Below are 22,267 nucleotides of genomic sequence, written 5' to 3' on the forward strand. Positions count from 1 at the left end.
AAAAGAGAATGCCTAGCATAAACCTTCCCACTCAAATGCTCTTGTGATGTTGGTTTGTGCACATGATGAACGAAACTAATTCTAACCTATCTTGCAACTTTGACAACTTTGACAACAACTGAGCAACTTTTACGTATTTTATCCAAATGAGCCTAAACTTTGACAACAACTAAGCAACTTTGACAACAATTGATCAACTTTTATATATTTTATCCAAATGACCCCAAAATTTCACAAATGGCTTCAAATGATCATTATTGATCCGAAGTTACCTTATTTAGATTAAACAATGGTAAAACAAGATGAGAACCAAAATTTGACCACTACGAGCATGAGGGTGCTCTCGCACCACACACATTGCCAAATATAAATGAAAGGAATCAAAAGAATCCACTGATCATTACCATGGATCAAATATGACCATTACCATTGAATTTCATTTTCATTGAAACAAAGAGTTTTGTAGGGTTAATTCAACATTTTAGAAATTTTATCAAATCATATTCCACGATTGCAATGTTTTATATAATATATTTTTGTTTTTTATATTCATATTGTTGATTACATAGGAAAATCTTCATTTAACTTTATAAAAGGGCAGCGACCAAATACAATGAATACACAATAATGAACTCAATACAAGGAGTTTTGTAGGGTTAATTCAACATTTTAGAATGTTTATCAAATCATATTCCATGATTGCAATGTTTTATATCATAGATTTTTGTTGTTAATATTCATATTGTTTATTACATAAGAAAATAATCATTTAACTTTATAAAAGGAAAGCCACCAAATACAACAAATACACAATAATGAACTCAATACACATTTATTGGATCAAATATCAACATTTATATATATCAAAAAGGGCATGTATGCCAAGTCAATACAAGTATTACAAAAATATGGCATATGCCATCTCCAAATTGATATACAATAAAAATGTAGAATATATCTACATGTATTGGTCATTCAATGACCACAACTAACACTATACAATCCTATACTTGTGGTGGATCATCAAAATCAAGCCTCTTCGATTCAATACATGGCTCTATAGATGGCTGCAAAACCTTAATTCAAAAGCCAAGTTAGAATCCTTTTGTAGAAAATAGTTCACAATTATCAACATAACTATGCATTTAACTATAATTTATTTGCAATATAAATTTAGATTACCTCATCTATTGATCTAGGATCTATTGTCTTCTCTGTTTTCTCCTTGTTAGCCTCAGGAGTTCTCTTGAATTTCTTCTTCAAAGGCTTCAAGTTATGGTCGAACTGCGAAGGAGGCTATTGTCGATTAAATACAATTAATACAATGTACTAACATATATACATCAAAAACACTAAAAATCTATAATATAGAAAACAAAAGTGTATCGGAGCCTAAGATGCTTCTCCCATAGACCGAGGAGGGCTCACCATTGATGGAGTAGCTATCACTAGTACCTGTACAAAAAATGATCAAAGATTAAATACAATTAATATAATAATAAGTATTGTAGGTTAAAAACAATTAATGTAATATATCAAACAAAAGTGTACCAGAGCTTGAGATGCTTCTCCAGTAAATGAGGAGGGCTAGCCATTGATGAAACATCTATGGATATTTCTTGTATGAAAAAATGATAAGATTATAATTTATCACAAGTTCACATGTACACGTGCATATAATCATCAAATCAAGAAAATAAAGTAGAGATACATACCTCCGCCCTCTCTCAATCCTTGGGTGTATCAGGTGCATTCAACATATCTACATAACTCAATGGCCATTGTACATATAAAACAGATAAAAAACACTAATCAATCTACAAATCCCAACTATGACAATTTCAACCTTTTCAAACAATTGAACAACTAAAAATGTGTTCAATTAACTTCTTCCCACATTTTGGCATCCTTGAGTATTTCTTTTGTTGAGGATGAGGCCTAGACACGGAGGGGGTACCCTAAAAAAACAAAATTAACATGAGATATTAGTACAGATAATATTAAACATAATTTAACAAATCTAAAATGAAATGAATTGCATATTCCATCAAAAGAATATATAAAATAACGTGTACAAAATATGATACCGTATAGCCTTGTAGGCCAAAATCGATCGCTGAGAGCATGACATCATCAATCTGGGGCATTTGGTCCCTTGAAAACACCTACAAACAAAAAATTGTCAAGCATTAAAGAGAGTTAGTATATCTTGTAATTTTTTTGAATTCAAAGTGTATTGTTCTATTTTAACATGTTACAAAATTTATACCTCAAACGTCAAAGTTGCTGCTGTAGTAACTATGGGAGGAATATCAAATACCATTGTTACATCCTAAAATGCATATTATTTGTATCAATTTAAATTCATCTATAAATGAAAATTTATTTACAATTACAAATTTTAAGTGACAGATAAATAAAATGCTATGAATTCAAATCAACACACCTATGTCTGTGGATGACTGCCAAACAACATGTCAATCAAGTCATTTGTTAGTGCCACATCCTCGGTCATGCAGGTCTGATATCTACTCCCACAAATCATGCACAAATGGGATGTGGATCCATCAGCAGTAGCCTCGCCATCCATCCTTGAGCAAGTGGCACAGACATGCTGAATGGGCTCACTAGTGCCACCTGCAGCAACTAATGGCTCACCATCTGGTACAAGAGGGTGTATTAACTATGTCCCATGTTGGATGATTGCATTAGCCAATGTTGTGGCTGCCTAAAGAGTCTATAGAGCCATCAACTCTTTCAGGTCTATTGGGATAGTCAAATGCACCTTGGGTTTGGGTGCTAGGGGGTGACGACTCTCCTGGGCTACTCGCCTAGGGGCTCTAGGTCTATCTTGGGCAAAGCCACCACCTCTACCATGGAACTCTCTCATGTCAAAATAATTAGGCAGCACATTGAGGACAAACTCACAGTATAATTTCCTTAAAAAATATAATGGCACCTCAAAATTATTACAAGGTGGTTGGTCAAAGACCATCCACCACCTCTGCCAAAAATGATTCTTCATCTACACATTGGTACACCAATGTATGGGAAACCTCTTTGCATTAAGAGGTAACAAATCACCAATATTAGGATCAACTAAAAGGGCACATATTTCTTGTTTACTAATGTTTTTGTTTTTCACTCCCTCATATGATAGCCCATTAGCATAATATTGACAACACCTATCCCTATAGTTTCCTCATTTTGTAATTTGAGTAGAAACTGCAGTGGCACCACTAGATAATGTTTCTAGCCTAGTGGCAAGGGATTTATGATGCTCAAGCTCAGATGTTTTCAATTTATTAATTTGTCTATTTATTTTAGTTGTGTTTTTCCCTAACTAACTAAGCAATTGCTCCTGTGTATTAGGTGTACGGTCAAAAGGAGGAGCTGGAGGTGTATTATGTGGGTTTTGTTTGGGCCTTTGAGGAGGTGCATCTTGTTGTTGTTGTTGTAGATTTTCATAATCTGGTTTGTGTAACAAAAAATAAAAAAAACTAATCAAAATAAATGATTTAAATTCAAAACGTAAAAAAATTGAACAAATGCAAAAGAAAAACAAAAATGAAGTAAAACCTACCTTGATCCATGGTGTTTGGGTGAGAAAAGAGAGAGCCTATGTGCGGTTTAGCGATAAAAAACCCAGATTATCAAATCACGACTACGTGAAAAAATAAGACACAGTCGGCCCAAAAAAAAAATTATTGACAGGTACCGCGTACGTGGTGTTTTAGGACTTAAAATCGCGTATGGGGTTATAAGTCCTAAAGAACCACATACGCGGTCATTTTTCTAAAGGAACCTCGTATGCACTTTTTGCCCTTTAGGCTCGGAGACAACAAACCTTAGCGCATACGAGGTGGTTTTAATTTTAAGTACCATGATTGCGGTACTTGCTTTTTCAAGTTTTTTTAGGTGTGTGTCCACTTTTCTACACACCATCTTTGTACATTTACCCATACCATATATTATATTTTATTTCCAAAGAAATATAATCAATAGTAATAAAAGGGTAGGTGAGTAATATATTATTTCCATATACCCATGTAACAAGAAACATAAGTAATTAATTTAAAACCAAATGAAATAATAATAGACCAAGCCTAATAAAATAAACCAAGGGCTAATAATAAATCAAAAGCCAAAAATAAGGTATAAATCATAATTAAATAAAGGCTCCAATAATTAAATAATCAAATAGATAATAATAATCACGCTATAACAATTAAATATTTATATCAACTATTTATTTAATTTATTATTATAAACTATATTAATCCATTAATTTAATTTAACATTATTAAACTATATGAATCAATTTAATCAATTAATTAATAATCAAGCCAATCAATAATCACAACACTGCACAAAGCAATCCAACATAGGATAACCTAAGGAATCACTACACACTACACAACAACTCACACCAAGACACTAAACTAACAAGGGCAATCAACTTAAAGCTAGAGTATAGAATGGTTTTCATGTCATCTTCAATCAACTTTCCATTGGGATAAGACATACTCAGACCTGTGAAGTTGGGTGGAGTCGATGTTTGGTACCTATGAACCTATCATCACCAACACATATATAACAACATATGCGATAATATATCATGAAATAAATAGGCAAGTGAAAAGAAATCACAACGCCATATCATGCTCATCAATGAGTGGTATGACATCATCCCTTATCATGAACGCAATAGAAGACACTCACAATCAACCAACCACTATCATAGTCATCATCATCATAAGATATGGTTAGTACATGATACAATTTGATCAATTTAACATAGAAAAAATATGAAACACACATAGAGATGAGCACCCATATCAATCATCAAAAGTAATCCATCATCACAATAGTCTAGAAACATCATCATCCACATGTAACCATGAGGTCAAGCATAATATAATGTCTAATATCCATAAATAAGCATCTAGATCATAGATAAATCCATAAATATCTAATCAAAGCATTACAAAATAGTCTAATCTATGTCATACTAATCTATCGATGCACAAAAAGGAAAGATGAAATAGGGAGGGGCACTACATACTTTCTAAGAACTGGTTGATGCAATTGGATATGAATCCAATTAATATTCCTCAAACTAAAACAAATCTTCTTAGTATTGACCCATTTGAGGATTATTTCCTACAAACACATCCCACTCTGTGTCAAGTTTTAGGAGAAAATGCCAAGGGGAAATGTCCATTTCTTTTATGTATATTATAGAAAACATACAAACCTAATGGTGAATAGTGAATATGACTATTCCATATTCATCGTAGAAGGTATGAATAAGAAATTAGTATCCATTAAGGAAGCTAGTCTGAGAAGGCTGATTTTGGAGGGTACTCCCTCTTGTGATATATGTTTTTATATACAATAAGAGGGTTGTGACATAAATATCTTCAACTAAAGGATGTTGATGATTCAATTTTTCCTCTTTGTATCTAATGTTGGACGTATATTTGGGATAAGCATTATGATAATTCTAACTATGTGATCTTTGAATGTACTACTACCTTAAGAATATATATATGTAGGGTAAACCTTCACATATTGCCTAAACATATATAAGGAGATTGGCCTATTTAGAGGTATTTTGGAAATTAAATGAACCAAACAAGGCTCATTTGAGGGAATACAAGAAGGGATCTTTCTTCCCAACTTTTATAATTTTTTCTTATTTATTAGCTACAAACAAGGATGGGTTGGACTAAACCACTCTAATTTTGAGATCGTATGAGATAATTTTATAATGTACAAGGATATTTGATCCTAAGGGATTTATTATTCAGGTTAGGATAAGCATCAATAGGCTTGCATTTGTCGATGAAGGTTTGTATGAGGAAGATGTTATATAGAATTTTATTGCAATTAAAGATGTAAATGAAAAAAAAATGGGTTGGCATCATGAAGGGAGAAGAGTAAAGGAGAAAGTTGCATCCAAACTACCCTAGTGCCTATATAGAAGAAAAAGATCTCATACTAAGAATATAAATAATGTTGGCAAATGTATAAACGATTGAAAAGCCCCTACAATAGAGGAAAGTCCAACATATAAAAGGTGTCCTAATACTCCTATTCCACCCTATTTTCATTCAACAAGTGGATCTATTATACAAGATAAATCTCAAGTCATTGTTGCAAATTTAGAGCAGCTTACAAAGAAAGGGAAAACCATTGACCTAGAAGGTAAAGGTATTTAAAGCAATTGAGACTGAAGACATTGTAGGGAATATTATCAGGGAGGAACTAAATTAAATTAGCCCATGCCTTCACCTCTAAGGGTTATAGTGACCACTATGCTAAGAAGTGTTGCATACTTGAGTTGTTGTGTTGTGTTATCATTGATGCCAACCTGTTTGGTGTTTTCATTGATGTCACTATGTGTTGTAGATGGTCTAAAAGAGAATGTTATGATGTTTTTGTATGGTCTAGTAATGATATTAAGAAAATTTGAGGTATTTTTGTAAGGTTGATGTAGTGAAAGTTTTAATATGCAGGAGACAATACTTATGCAAGAAAGAGTTTTTAATGTCTCGATGGAAGAATGCTTTTCATTCCTCCAATATGTGAAGATTATGGATTGTGGTTCTAGATATAATTTTTTATGATCTATGTATGTTGCATTATCAAATTTACAAGTTCTCTATTGCTCAGATGGTAGAGTTAGTTGTCATTTCTAATAGTTGGGTGTCTGTTAGAGCTAGTCTAAAGAATTCTTGGTGATTCTCTGATAGGTGGATTTTAGTGTTGTGGCTTAAAGGACATGTTTATTTGGTTTGTGTAGTGTTCCAGTTCATTTTTTTAGTGATAGTTTGTTCAACAAGTGGATTTATGGTATTCTAAGTTTTGTGATGTTAGTTGGTTTGATTTTTGGGTGACTAAGGTAGTGTATCATATCTAGATCATGCCCTTTTGGTCCAGCTATACTTTGGTGGTTGATTTTGGATGTTGATATGAGTCTCACCATGGCATGTGTATATCCGCATTGACTTTTTTGCATTAGAGAGTTTTTTGGGCCAACTGATTGACATGCTACATTGTTTCTTTACACATTTCATTTGATGCCTACCTTGGCGGATGTCTTAGCATGTGCAATTCATTGGAATATTTTGGGAAGGATGTATTGTGAAGTATTTGGGTCCCCTTTATCTCTTGGAGTGGACCGCAATGGATGTTATAGGTCTAGATGGCTGAATTTATGTAATATTGTCTATTATGTTTATGGTCGACCCTCAACTAGGGTTTCAATGATTAATCTTGTTATAAAAGAATTTGGATGTGTGAGTTGATTATGGGATGTGTGTAGATTGATGTGAAGTGGATGTGAATGGTGTGCAAGTAGATTCGATGTAGCAAAAGTGTGAAAGATAGTTTGTGAAGAGCTTTGAGACAGTGTTTGATGTCATATATGTGTTTTTTATGATAATGGTCTCTTGGCATAGTGGTTCAAGGACAATTTCATGATTAGGAGATCTTGTTCATTTCAATTTAGTGATGTTTTCCACCTGCTAGAAGAAGGTGTGTTGCTTTTGGCAGTTTGTGCAACTCTTTGTATCTTTCCCTAAGGTTGTTGTCCTTAGACTTGCAAGTCCATTTAAGGGTAGTGAGCTCCTTGGCCTTCAGCCTAAACATGGTAATCAATTATTCATATTGTAAGTGTGTGATTCTCACCATGGTGTGTCTTCATGTGTTTATTGTGTTTTGTGCTTTCATGTTTAATAATTGCATTAATAAGTTAATTGTGGTTTAAAGTTTAATTGATCAAAAGTAAAGTATTTTGAGGTCCAAACTAATTCACCCCCCCTTTTATTCTTGTGTGTGGAACAAGAAGAAGTATGGAGTTAAATCTAAAAAAAATGAGTGATGATATTGATGACATAAGAGCCCTTGCTTGTCCAAACTTCATGACTAATGATCAATTTTCCAAGACTCAAGAATTCAAAGACTTGGTATTGACATTAAAAAATGATAAATTTTAAAGGAAGGTTGAAGAAGATAAAATGAATATAGCCCTACACAATATGAAGAGGTTTCTTATAAATTGTTTTAGGAGGATGCTTTTGACATCAACAAGATTACTTGTAGGTTTTGAATATAGCCCTAGACAATATGTTTTGCTTGTAGGTGGTTGTTGTGTTTGTGGGGTTGAATCAATAAGTTGGAGCCAACATTCATGCCTTTCATATGTGCTTAAGATTCTCTTTTTTTGTTACTTCATTCTTTATATTTTAGAAACTTCTATTACAAAAATGCAAACATCACTATACATAATCATATCTTACTCTATATCATACACAAATCCACTAATACAACAATCTAATAAAATCAAATCAAATAATAGTAAATGTTTATCATATACAAATTAAATATTTCAACATACATAGATTTTATCAAATCAATTGAATGAAATCCAAAATTGTACACCATGCAAACATCACTATACGTAATCATATCTTACTCTATATCATACACAAATCCACTAATCCAAAAATCTAATAAAATCAAATCAAATAATAAAAAATGTTTATCATATACAAATTAAATATTTCAACATACATAAATTTTATCAAATCAATTGAAAGAAATCCAAAATCGCACACCATTAGACAAAATGTTGTATGTGTAACATCATAAATTATATACCCTCTAAAATTTCACATTGTGTTTAGCTCCCATTTTGGAGGTAGTGTTTGATCTAGTGAAGACAAATTCAAACCAGATCCAGATTGGAAATATTGGTCTCATTCCCTAGTGCCTAGACCTATATGCAACCTAATTGGATTGGACATGGGCACCCAATGCCTTTTTCTGCCCAATTTGTCACTAAGTTCAAAATCTTAAATTTTGGTATTGGACCCTTAATGGTTGTATTCCTATGTCAATCTCTCCTAGGTAATTATTGGTGAAAAGGTGTAAGCCACATATAAATATGTCTCCCTATCTCTTTTGAAAATCCTAAGCACTCTATATTCAATCAATATAGTTATCTAAGCATTCTAAGGATCAAGCAATCAAAGTCTATAGAGATGAGAAGTTTGGAGACACTTTTAATCATGGTGTTATCAACAATTGAAGTAATTTTATTTCTTGTTGCCATTTTTATGTTTAGCACTAACACTTGCAGTATCTGATCAACACCTTGCATGAAATCCAAGATACTTCTTCACATGTGAGGTAATAATTATCTATTCATAATACATTTTTTATTTACCTCTACTCCCTAGAGGGAATACACTCTTTATCACTCATCATTTCTATTTTGGAGGTGATAACACAAACATGAGGTTTGACTTAAGTGAGCCCTTTTACAACACATCTATTTCACCTTCTTTTTGTGTGTGTAGGTCCAAATCTAAGGATTCATGTTGATCGAAAGGGTAAAAACACAATGTTGTGTCATACTTTTATAAAGGCACCAACCAACAAAACTAAAACTATTTAACTTTGACAGCATAAAAGTGACATTTCTAAATTGAATTTTGAAATGATGTAAATTGATCAAATGTATAAATATTAATGAAATTTATGTCTGTTATTTTTTAATTATTTTAGGAAAAAAATTGATATTTTTTTTATAAATTCAAAAAGATTTTTCTTTGCTGAAAAATGCTAAAAATCAGGGGTTCTAGTCGGCGTAACCAAAAAAAATGAAAATGGACTTATTTTTTTCCAAATAGAGAACATATATATGCAGTGCTAAAAATAAAATAAAAAATTATTTTTGATGTATATTTTTCTCGTTATAATATTTTGAAGTCCAACATAGCTAAATTTGACAGTTTTCGTTCGACGTCACCTTTTGACTACTAAATTTATCATTAACAAAAAAAAAAATTACCTTTTTTGAGAGGATTCTCTCATCTAGTGAAAAATATCTTTTTAATTTTTTTTATTTCATTTAATATTTATTTTTTAATTTCTAATCAGCCCCTTTTTGAAAATTAAAAAGATACTCGCAATGTTTAATTAATAAAAAATAAAAAACTATCAAAATAGTAAAAAAAAAATATGACTGGATTCATGACTTTGAGCTCTGCAAAAGGGTATTTTTTTGGTTTTTGTAAAAAAAAATTCTATCTGATGAAAAATTGGCCAAAAGTTCAATTTGGTGAAAATGTAGAGCAAATGACCATTTGGGTGCCACATGGCAGGCCACGTCAGCTAGTCTGGTCGAACTAGGGGAGTCTGACTAGACTAGGGAAGTCTGGTCGGACTCTTGCCTGCCAAAATTGGTCCCCCATCCGACCAAGGGACAAAAATAGATTATTTTTTTTTTGTTTTATTTGCGAAGTCAACTAGCTGGATTATCAGGGTCAATTTGATGACCATTTGGACGTATTGTTGACAACTTTTACAAGGTATTTTTTATTCAATTTAATATTTTTTATGTTAATTTTAATTTATTAATATTTAAATTACGTGTATAATTTGAGTTTTTACCCATTTTTCTTTTAAATACTATTAGAAAGTTTGTCTACATGTCTGTTTGTTTTTCCTTTCTAGTTTAATAAGGTTCACATCTTTATTCCATTTTGGGGTTAATTAACTTGTTTGAGCTGTTTTATGCCTTTGGAATGCTTTGTGTTTAGATAGAACCCTAAAGATGATAACAAAAGTATCTAAACTCCCCTCATCTTCCATTGGGTGTTGGGTGTAAGAGAAAATGTTATCATCTTCTTTTTAGGTAGAAGGGTCTGCCCTCCCAAGAAGCCCATAAGGCTGATGAGAGGGGAATGACCCAAGCGGTACTTTCTTCTACTTGCTATATAAATTAATACATTAGGCATAAGCCGCAATGCCTTGGTGACGTGTATCTACATCGACAGTATTCCCTAGTATTTGAACTATGTGTACGCACTTGTGTGGAGAACGAAGAGTGGGTTCTTGAATGAGCTGTGACCGCATGGGTAGACACCAAGTTCCGTAGTGATGAATAATGATGAACAGTAAATACTCAATAGATATTCAGAGGGGGGGTGAATCGGTATAGACAAAAACTTCCTTAACAACTTAAACTGCAAAGACTGCACTAACTGGTAAACAACATCACCAATCTAAATCAGGGCACTACTGGTAAAACACAGTATGATTGTGAAAGACATAAACTGGTAACACTTAGATCTTCACAACACCTAATATCTCATTTCCACTTCACCCATATGCATAAGCAAGTAATACATCATCAAAAATATAATGACCACTGGATTAACATGCTTTACCGCTTAATAGAAAACACTAAGACATCACATGAAAAAGAATCACACATAACACATTGATTTTTCACGTGGAAACCCAACTGGGAAAAACCACGATGGGGATGAATACCCACAAGTTGTTCTTTGAACTCTTCTAAAGTCTGCTATGTTAGGAGCCTAGTCTGGTTAAGGACTTTACAACAGGTTCTGCTAGGAACCAATCCTGCTAGGGATCACCCGGTTAAGGGATGGCTAAATACCCAGTTAGAGGTTAAAACCCTGTTAAAGGTTACCATGTCAGAGGATTTAAGGAACTCAATGATTTTGAGTCACCCTATTAAAGGATTTACAAAAATCCTGTTAAAGCTGTAGACACCTAAAATTGTCATCTCTAATTAAATAAATATTTTATTTATTTAATTATCTAAGCTTAATTCTTCTATTAATTAAATAAATCTTTATTTATTTAATTAATTCATTTATCCTCTTCTAGCCTTATTTCTCATTTAAATAAATATATTTATTTATTTAAATTACCCTTTTCCTAAATTAAATAAATATCTTATTTATTTAATTATCCCACTTCTTCTATTAATTAAATAAATCTTTATTTATTTAATAAATTCATTAACCTTTTCTACCCATGACACATGTCATTCATCTCTTAATTCCTACACTACCTACCCCTTTCATTATTTTATTATTTCTTTTACCTACCCTCTAATCATAGCTGACCTCCTTTTACACCTCTCAATCTTATCCCTCCATTTCATATTGTGTCTTCTATATAAGGAGATGCTTCCTTCATTATCAAACCCTAATCATTCTATGCATTCTAATCAATTTATGCAATTGACTACACTACGATCCTACTTACAACCACATTCCGTTCTTTGTTGAGCTCTTGTGCACATAAAATCTGAAAGCAAATATACCAAGCAAGATCAATGGAGATAGGAAGAATGGAGATCAAAACCCTATTGGACATGTGATGGTATAATCTTTGTGATTTCATTTGATTTGCATTGTCTTAGGTAATCTTCATATGTTATGGTGGATCTTTGTTGTTGTTAGGCTAGGGTTTTGTGGTTGAATTCATTTAGCCTTTCAATATCATTATTATTGTTATCCATTTTCACCATATACATTTTGGCACGCCTGGTGGGACTCTTGTCCCTTTTGCATTTAACATCCTTGTTGCAGATTTTGTATTTTGAAGTTGCAGATCTGACGTTTTCAGCAGCATTTTGATATTTTCGCGTTTGCGCACTTTCGGATCGCGTTTTTGATTTTCTGGTGTGTCTACAACATCTGGAGTCACGTCTGTGTTATTGGCAATATTTTATTTTGCAAGTTCTAGGAAAGCGCTTTTGTGTTATAAAGTCGCGTCTGCAATGTTTTTAGCCACGTCTATGTCCAGAAGACGCGTCTGCGTTCTGTAGTTGCGTTTGTGTCTCACAGAACCGCGTCTATGTCACCAAGTCATGTCTGTGTTGAGGGTAATCGCGTCTATGTTCACCAGTTTCAAATTTTGGGTTTTTATTGATTCAGTTTTCAGATTTTGCATTTAGTGTTTCAGATCTGGTTTATTTTGAGCTAACATTTTCAAATCTGGCTGACGAAACTGGTGCAGCTTGTCTTGAAAGCAAAATCATTTTTGTTGAAGGCCCCTATTTTCACAAAGTCTTTTGGATCTAAAATTTACCTAACTTGTGTGATTGCAAGAAGGGGTGATCATTTGAAACAATCCAAACTACTAACAACTCTTTGTTGCAGGTCCTTGGCAAGGGTTTTTGGATTTTTATTGTGTGCCTTGTTTTCATAGACTAGCAAACACTTCAATTGGTGCACTAAAATTGAATCATTGTCTTTTGTGTCTTGAGCAATAGGCTCTTTTTGTTTAATCTTTAGAGGGCCTATCTTCCCATGTGGTCATTAGGACTACTAGTGAGAAGAGAACGACCCAAGTGGTAGCGAGGAAAACCCATCTCTTCCGAACCACTATAAACAAATGTGTTCATGTTGAAAACTATGGATAACGTGTGCTAATTAGTTCATACCGACACTATGTCTCCCCATAAACCCATTTGATCAAAGTTATTTGATCATTTGTAGGGCGTAACCCCTACCGGCTAGGAGCCTTCTGTATTTACAAAGCTGAAAGTACCACATGTATGGCCACACGAGCGGATGCCCTTACTAGCAACCTTTTGTTTTAGAAGCCCAAATCCTTCTAGTTGTTGGGGCAGGAGGTCGGACCTCTGGTAGCGGCCCACACACATACGGTTCTTAGTAGAGATACAAAGTTTTCCATGGGGAGTTTTCGTGGGGATTGATGCTTGGCTGACCCAAGAAGTGAGTGCTGAGTGTGGAGCCAGTTAGGTCAAGCATCTAAGTATCTGCTCTGAATAGCGTAGCCTCGGGCGTAAAACCCCATGTTGGATCAACAACTATTGTCTTGGCTAGCCCTAAGAATTGTGCTTGACTTATTTTAAACATTCAAAACATTCAAGACCAAACAGCAAAACATTGTGTCTTTTGTGTCTTCAAGTGTATGCAAAACATTTTTACATCAAACAACACACTTTTCTTGGAGTCATTTTGAGTCTAGACACTTGCAAACATTGGGTCTTCATCAACACTGTGTCCTCTTGTCACGAAAAACAGTCAAATAGTCCGATTTGGTCACAACAAAAACAACTTCACAGATTGGAAAAAATTGCACAAATTTTGTAGAAACGCGTCTGTGTCTGACATAATAGCATCTGTGTTGTATAACTACGTCTGTGAAGGGCACAATCGCGTCTGTATTCCCAGAATAAACATTACACTTTACAAAAAATCTTAGAAATGCGTCTGTGTTAAACAGAGCCACGTCTGCATCAGGAAACTGCATCTATGAAGTATACAGGCGCGTCTATGTTCAGAATTGAAAAAACTTTTATAGTCCAGAAAACAAACATAGTCAGTTTCGGAATTCTTGAGTTTCCTAGGTCATTTCTCCAGGATTTCATTTAGCAGTCAACCTGTCTTTGGGTCTCACAAAGTCCATCATTGCTTCACACCTTACATTACATTCACATTTGTCTAAACTTGAGTCAAAAGGTCACTTGCTTGTCCTCATCATACTTTGTCAACACACTACATACAACAACACTTTGCTAAGTGGTCCCTCATCAAGGTTTCTTACCTTTGGGTCTCATTTGGTCTTACTTAGAGTCAAGGTCAACTTACCTCATCAAGAGAAACTATCCTCTCTTTGGAAGTCACACCTACTCTACTACATACATACTTGGTCTTACACTTTGGACATTGCAAGTACACTTCAAATTCATTTACATTCCATCCAACTCTTGGTCTTCCATACTTTTTCCATTTTCATCTAGTCTCACACATCTCGGTCAATACCTAGTTCATGGTTGAAACCCGTCTTCAAAAATCTAGGAGAGAAACTAAAGAGGCTCAAGAGTCCACAAACATGAGTTCTTATGAGTATGAGAATGATATCTTTTTCAATTATGATCATACCACATTACCTGACATGGATGCCTATAGAAATATTCCAAATGTTGAGAACATGGACACTACAAACAATAATGCTACACACAATGACAATATGGACAACTTTTCCGTACATTCAGCAGATGTGGAAGAATCCATTATGAACCCCCATTTCAATCGATTGGTTGAGGAAATAATGAGAAGGGATAGACAATACTTCTTACAAATGATGGCACAAAGTGGAGCCAAGATACCTCATGATTTTGACATGTCTCAAATAATGGAAAATCGACCTTTACAACAACCTCACTCCAACATGGATCAAAGAAGGCCTAATAGTGGAGGCAACAGAGGACCACATATGGTACCTGAATCACCATCATCTTTGCTTCAAAAACCAGAGGTCCCACATACACATGGTCAAGCATATGATACTCACCTTCGTAGATCATTATGGAAGTCTTATGCAAACAGATATGCTCAATCACATACCAATGCTAAGGATCAACCACCAAAGCAATTGGATATTCAAAGGCATGCTCAAAATTTGGACACAAGGAAACCCCGTGTCAAATTTGGGGGCAACACATTAGAACATGACATGCCTGTAGAGTATGGTATACATGGACAAAATAGATATTTCGTTCCTCAACATGAATCTATACCAAGTGGTCCATATACGCAGCATCACTATAGACCTCCTCCATATGAACATGTGTATGATCAATATCGTCCATATATGCAACATGCTCTTCCTCCAATTGGTGCCTCAAGCATGGGGTATGGTCCAAGAATTCGATCTCCACCTAAGAGAAATTTGGAGCAACAAATCAAGGACTTACAAAAGAAAATGGAGGACATAAATACACCAAAGCCAACATACAAAATGAGAGACATATGTCCTTATCCATTTGACAAGAGCATTCCAATGCCTCCTTTTCCTACACACTTTGTGACGCCTAAATTTGATAAGTATAGAGGAAAAGGGGATCCTAAGGCACACATAAGACAGTTTTTCACAGCTTGCATTGAGGTAGCAGCAGAAGAGACATATTTGATGAGATTATTCCCACAAAGCCTAGGCGATCAAGCTATGGAATGGTTCTCCCAACTTCCACCTGGAATTAAGTCATGGGGTGACTTAGTAGAGGCATTTATTCAACATTTCTCCTACAACATAGAGACAGACATATCAGTCACTACTTTGTGCAACACCGAGCAAAAAGAGGGAGAATCTTTTGCATCATTCTTACAAAGATGGAGAAATCTAGCCAGCAGATGCTCTTGTGAAATTCCACAAAAACAAATGGTAGAAATGTTCACCCAGAATGTTAACAAAGACATTGGCTATGATCTAAGAAAAGCTTGTTTGTCCACCTTCAAGGATGTTATTGAAAAAGGCTTAGCGACAAAAAAGGTCCTAATTGAACAAGGAGTCATCAAGATATTCAAGGAAAACAAATATGACTTTAAAGGAAAAGACAAGCCAAGATTTTGGAATAAAAAAAAGAACACAGTCAATGATGGTGTTGTTGATGCCAACACAGTGCGACCCAAATTCATTTTTTTGGGATCAAGCTCTACAAACAACCAAGTGAATACTCAAACAACTTCCAGATCATGAAGGAAGTACACCCCATTGGGAGAACCACTTGAGTCAGTTTTCAAGAAGCTAGTGGCAAACAAAGTAATCACAATTCTAGATTTTCCTCCATATGAACCAAAGGTTAAACCAAATTGGTGGAATGATGATGAATATTGTGAATTTCATAAGAGCAAGGGTCATAAGATAGGAAATTGTAATCAACTGAAGAACATCATACAAGATCTCATTGATAGAGGTGACATTGAGATTGAAGGACACTCATCCAATCAAGAACATGAAATGTTTAAGGAACCATTCCCAAAGCATGACAAGGGAAAAGTTGTAGCCACAGATGACCAAACCAACTATACCAGAGCATCTTATAACTATGATTCAACTATCAATCACATCTCGATGGACAATTATGTCTCTACCATCATCATCAAGGACAAAGCCCCTGAGAATTCTACCTAGAGACCCAAGATCGTTCTAAAAGGCGTTGGATCTTCTTCCGAACCTACCTCTAAATGTCATGTTACAACCCACTGAGGTAAATTCACTTTGCAAGGTGCTCCAGCTAAAAACACCACTTCCTCATCAACCAAACCTGCGTATGACCTTGTAGAACAGTTAGGGAAGACACCCGCGCTCATCTCCATACTTGAGCTCTTACACATATCCACCGCACATAAAGCCATTCTTGACAAAATTTTGAGAGACACTCCTATTCCTACTGATCTGAACGTGGACCAGTTTCAAGCCATGGTGGGATACCTTTCCATTCCACACTCCCTTACATTCACAGAAGCCGATGATGCCTCCGTAATTCAGCCACATAATGCACCATTACACATTGAAGCCTTCATACACAAACATAGAATCAAACAAGTCCTGATAGATGGAGGAGCAGGTCTAAACATTTGTACATTGAACACTATTAAACAATTGGGATATTCGGACAAAGCTGTGAATTCTACAAACAAAATTACCATCAAGGCATATGATGATGAAGAGCATTCATCCAAGGGCATAGTCACCTTACCTCTCAGAGTCGGGCCGATTACAAAGGATGTGGTTTGTCAAGTCCTAGACCTGGATCTCACATACAATATATTACTAGGATGTCCTTGGATTCATGAGATGAGTGCAGTCCCATCTACATATCATCGATGTATCAAGTTTCCACACAATGGAGTTGAAGTGACTGTCAAAGCGGATCCAAATTCATTCATATATTGCAACAATATGTGACATAGATCAGAAATAACAATACCAGTGAATCAAGAAGCTATTCCTTCATCGGCATATGTGGATCCAGAATCCTTGAAAGCTTCTACATCCAAACAAGCAGAGCTCAAAGACAAGTTCAAGATTAAAGACATGGGATGTGGTGATTATATCTTTCATGTTGATCAACTCCCACTGTCTCCTAAGCCATTCAGTCGACAAGAACAATCTACAAGCAATATGCAAGACCAAGGAATTGGGTGTGAACCACCTAGTGTTGTGGCTACTAAGTCCGAATGCAAATCTCCTCTAGCGGTGCAAGCAACTCTTGATATCAATAGTCCTAAGAGTGGTTCCAACAAAAAATCTATTGAGTCTATCACCAACCCTCTTGATAACTCACATAGCCTTACCATTTCATCCACTCATTCCATTTCCACTCCGCTCCCAGACTTGGATCAACAAGAATCATAAAAGCCCTCACTCATTGGGGATCAAAAATCAAGCGTTGAAAAGAAAAATCTAAAAGTCAATAATAAAGAAAAGTCCTTTAGTCCAAATCAAAATCAAAAGCTACTGGACTCTGCAAAAATCAAAGTAAAGGATAAAAATCCTATGAAGCAAAAAGAGAAAGAGTTGATCTCCCCTAATATCAAAATAACTGGGGGCAAAAGTTCTACAATTTTAAGTCAAAAAGCATACTTGTTGGTCCTAAGTCTCCATCATGCTATCCTACTTTCACTTCTTTTCACAGTCATAGCCTTCATAACTCATCCACTTGTTCCACACATCATTTCCCTTCTAGAGATACATCATGGACCTTTAATGGAGCTTCCTTGAGGGACTTTGTTATCAAGGATGCCCAAACTTCTTTAGGTGACACGCATACGGACCTGTGTAGTCCACACACTAGTAATTCTATCTCAGTTTCTTCATTAAGGAAGACAGTCACTCAAGCTACACATCATTCAATCAAGGAACATCACAACTACAATCATAAATTCAAGCCTCACACATTTGAGGTGGGTGACTTAGTTCTCAGAGAAAATCCCAAAAATCAGCAAGACAGAGAGAAGAAGGGCAAGTTCGAACCAAACTAGCTTGGTCCTTACATCATCACAACAGCATATGGATCTGGGGCATATCAGCTCTCAACTATAGAAGGTGAACCTTTAGAGGACCCTATCAATAGCATGCACCTTTGCAAGTTTTACGCATATCTCTTCAGAATATCCTAATTCAAAAATACAAAAAAATTCAAAAAATTCAAAAATACAAAAAAATTATAAAACAAAAAAATTGTTACTTGGTGAAAACCTGGCAAACAGGCGCCTTGTGACACAAAAAACATTGAAAATTTGAAAAAAGTAAAGAGAAATAATCTCGTCCAACGGTGAAAACCACTTTGGTGGCACCCTGGGCAAGTACCATGGTGAAAACTGGATCACTAGCGCCATGCGTAGAGACATTGCTCCTCCCTCCTTCAGGATTCCATTTCATCCTTTCACTTTGCACACACTCACAACCTATCCATTCATAATAAACTTACCCATTCCCGTCATGGCTTGTTATTGATCTACCCAAGATTGGTTAGCCATTCATAATAAACCTCCCTTTCCATCCATAATAAATCAGATCCTATCTGTGGCTAAGGCAAATCCTACGTCTAGTGATGGGTGTAGAACTGAGAACATCACATGTTTCGAGGAGTACAGTTTCTTACAGCTTCCTTCAATCTATCCATGCACAATCCACAATAAAGCAACATTTGCATCATAGATCCATAATAAAGTTCCGTGTTCTTCACAATAAAGTATTAGTTTCATGGATTCAATCAGTTTCAGATGAGACACAACAACAACAATGGGCTTCAACAAATCAAATCTTTCAACAGACTCAGACAACATTATGGTTAGTGTTATCTATTCTATCTGTGAAAGTAAACATTGTGACCACAATCAAATAAGACTTATACAAGTGACAAGAGACACTAAACTTGAGGACTACAGTGGATGTTGGTGTCGAGTCTTGGTTTTCTTTTGATTTTATCTTTTGGTGACATGTCTTTTAGCTTTTCCAGGATGTCTCTCACTAGAGATTCTATCTCTAGGATGTCTTTGACTAGAAAGGCGAGGATGGGGTATCGTCACCTATTCGCATTTGTTGTCTATGGATTGTCTCTTAGTAATGCTATGACTGGTCCAAGGATATGAGGACACTATGAGTCTAGTGTGAACTGGGGCATTCCTTGTTTGTGACTATCTTATCTCCATGCAAACAGGTACAATGACTTTCTAGGTCGAACATATGCCTCGATTGTCATAACCTACTTGCCATAATAAAGCTCAATGATGATAACACACAAGAAGCTCTTTCACTTTCATATCTTCTATCTTCCATCCCCCTTTCTTGATTGACGTCCATTGTCCTTCTCGAGTCCGTGTAGCCTGCTATCACATGACTGAGTATAATGACATGCCAAAAACATTTGCATTTCATGTAGTTGCACCTGCATTACCACATATAAGCATTTCATACATACATATAGATATCACAATTGCATCACATCCTGCACACAACACCTGTTAGCACAATTTACATTTGCATTATCATATTCATCTGCATTTCATACATTCACATTTGCATCATGCATACACATATAAAACATAAAAGAGCAAAAATACTGCATTGCATCATATACAGATTTGCAAACATCACATAAAAACATCTCATCACATAGGTACACATGCATATAGTTGCTGCAAAGATGAATCATCTCATATATATAATCATAAAGTGTCATGATACAATGATGTCAAAATCATATGGCTACAAAAGCACCCGCAGGTGTCTACATCATCATACAAAAATGGTACAATACTAATACATAGGGAGCCCTCTATGGCTATGATGAACTCCCTCCCTTGGAGCCGCCTAGCCTCGACAGAATCTAAGCCCCTAAAGGACCCACCCCAGGATCATCCCTCTTGTCTCCTCTATCTGGTGGTGGTGGAGGACCCATAACCCCACCACTCGATGCCTGTCTCCTTTGGCTCCCTCCCGTAGTTGTTGTTGTCTGCGATGGTCTATGGAAGATCCTCACTCGCTGATCCGCAGGCATTGCACCATAATAGAGATCCCGCCAGTAGGCAATCTCCTCCCCTGTCTGCAGGACATAAGCATATCCTGCCCCTGTGTCCTCCGCTGCCTATCTCCCTGCCCTCAGTGTTATCTCAGCCTCTGTATAACATTGAATAGCCTGATCCCACTCCCGCTCAGTATCTCTAAGCCTCCTCCTGAGCCGATCCCTCTCTCTCTCCAACTCCTGGATCTCATCTGCCTGTCCCTGGCATATCTCCCTCAGCTCTATTAGCTCATCCTCCTCTACGTTAGCCCCCTCCGCCTCTGCCTATGGCTCCCCCTATATGGGTGCCTGCCCCTGTGCCTATACCTATACTGGTACCTGTCCCTATATCTATCCCTGTCATTGTACCTGTACCTGTCTGGGACCCTATGCTACTGGCACCTATAGTGGCAATCCACCGCGACCCATCACCACCAGAGCCTATCTCTCCTCTCCACCCTCCCTCCGTGGTGCAACCCTCCACTCTCCAACTGCTCCCCTCCTCCTCTGTCGGTCTCTTCCCCCATCACCTCCACCATCATCATCATCTCCACCACCATCTCCATCTAATGGCTCTCCAAGATTCGTCAAGCGTGGGAATGGATGCTCTGCCCAATATGCTATGTACTCGACATCCATGCCGGCATCCTCAATCTCTAGCCACATGTCCCAGGGTAGGGGCATCATCTCTACCAGTTGCATAACTGCTTGACCATATGACAATAGGGGCCCAAACTGTGCTTGATCTCTGATAGTCCATGCATACATGCTTGAGCCCCATGGCATCCTCTAGATCCTGCCAAACTGTTGGCCAACCTTGTCCACTAGCTGCCTCTCTAGCACATAGGGCATCTGCCCAATCAGATACCTACTCTGGAAGGTGTAGGGAAGCTCAACTACATCCTCCTCCCACTGCTTGCATCCCAGATATGGCCTCCATATGACCACATCAATATCATCTATCACTCGCCGCCAGTGCTCCAACCTGCCAATCTGTGGCTGCGATGTGACCATGTCATATAGGTGCACAAAATTGCATCCATGACCCCTGCCTCTGAAGTGTATCAGCCTTGTCACTGGAAGATGCTCATAAGCCCACACCTACAATAATGTCACCCCGCAGCCCAATCCCACTGATCCGTGGTAGACGAACTGATGCAGCTCATAGTAGAGGTGTACCAGCACACACGGTCCCCAAGCATATCTGGTGTGTTGTGTCACCAGTGTCTCTAGTGCTCCTCCCTAGCCTACAGCCAACCCCCGTGTCGCTCTATCCGGACACAGGAACCCACTAATCGCTCCTCCTACCACTGCTAGTAGCGCTAGCTCTGTGGCTGTCATAGTGTCCCATGCCACATGTCCTACCCTCATCTCCAATCCTGGGTCCTGGAACACTCGTCTCAGGGCCTCCCTATCTCCATCTCGATCATATGGGATCAGCTCCCCATCAATCGGTATATGCAAGATCCTATATACATCCTCAAGGGTGACTGTCATCTCACCCATTGGCAAATGAAAAGTACATGTCTCAGAGTGCCATCTCTCCGCCAGCGCAGTCAACAGTCCCATGTTCGCCCGAAACTCAGGCACATATAGAACATGTCTCAATCC

This window comes from Cryptomeria japonica, chromosome 8 (genome assembly GCF_030272615.1).
Source record: "Cryptomeria japonica chromosome 8, Sugi_1.0, whole genome shotgun sequence".
In the NCBI taxonomy this organism is placed as follows: domain Eukaryota; kingdom Viridiplantae; phylum Streptophyta; class Pinopsida; order Cupressales; family Cupressaceae; genus Cryptomeria; species Cryptomeria japonica.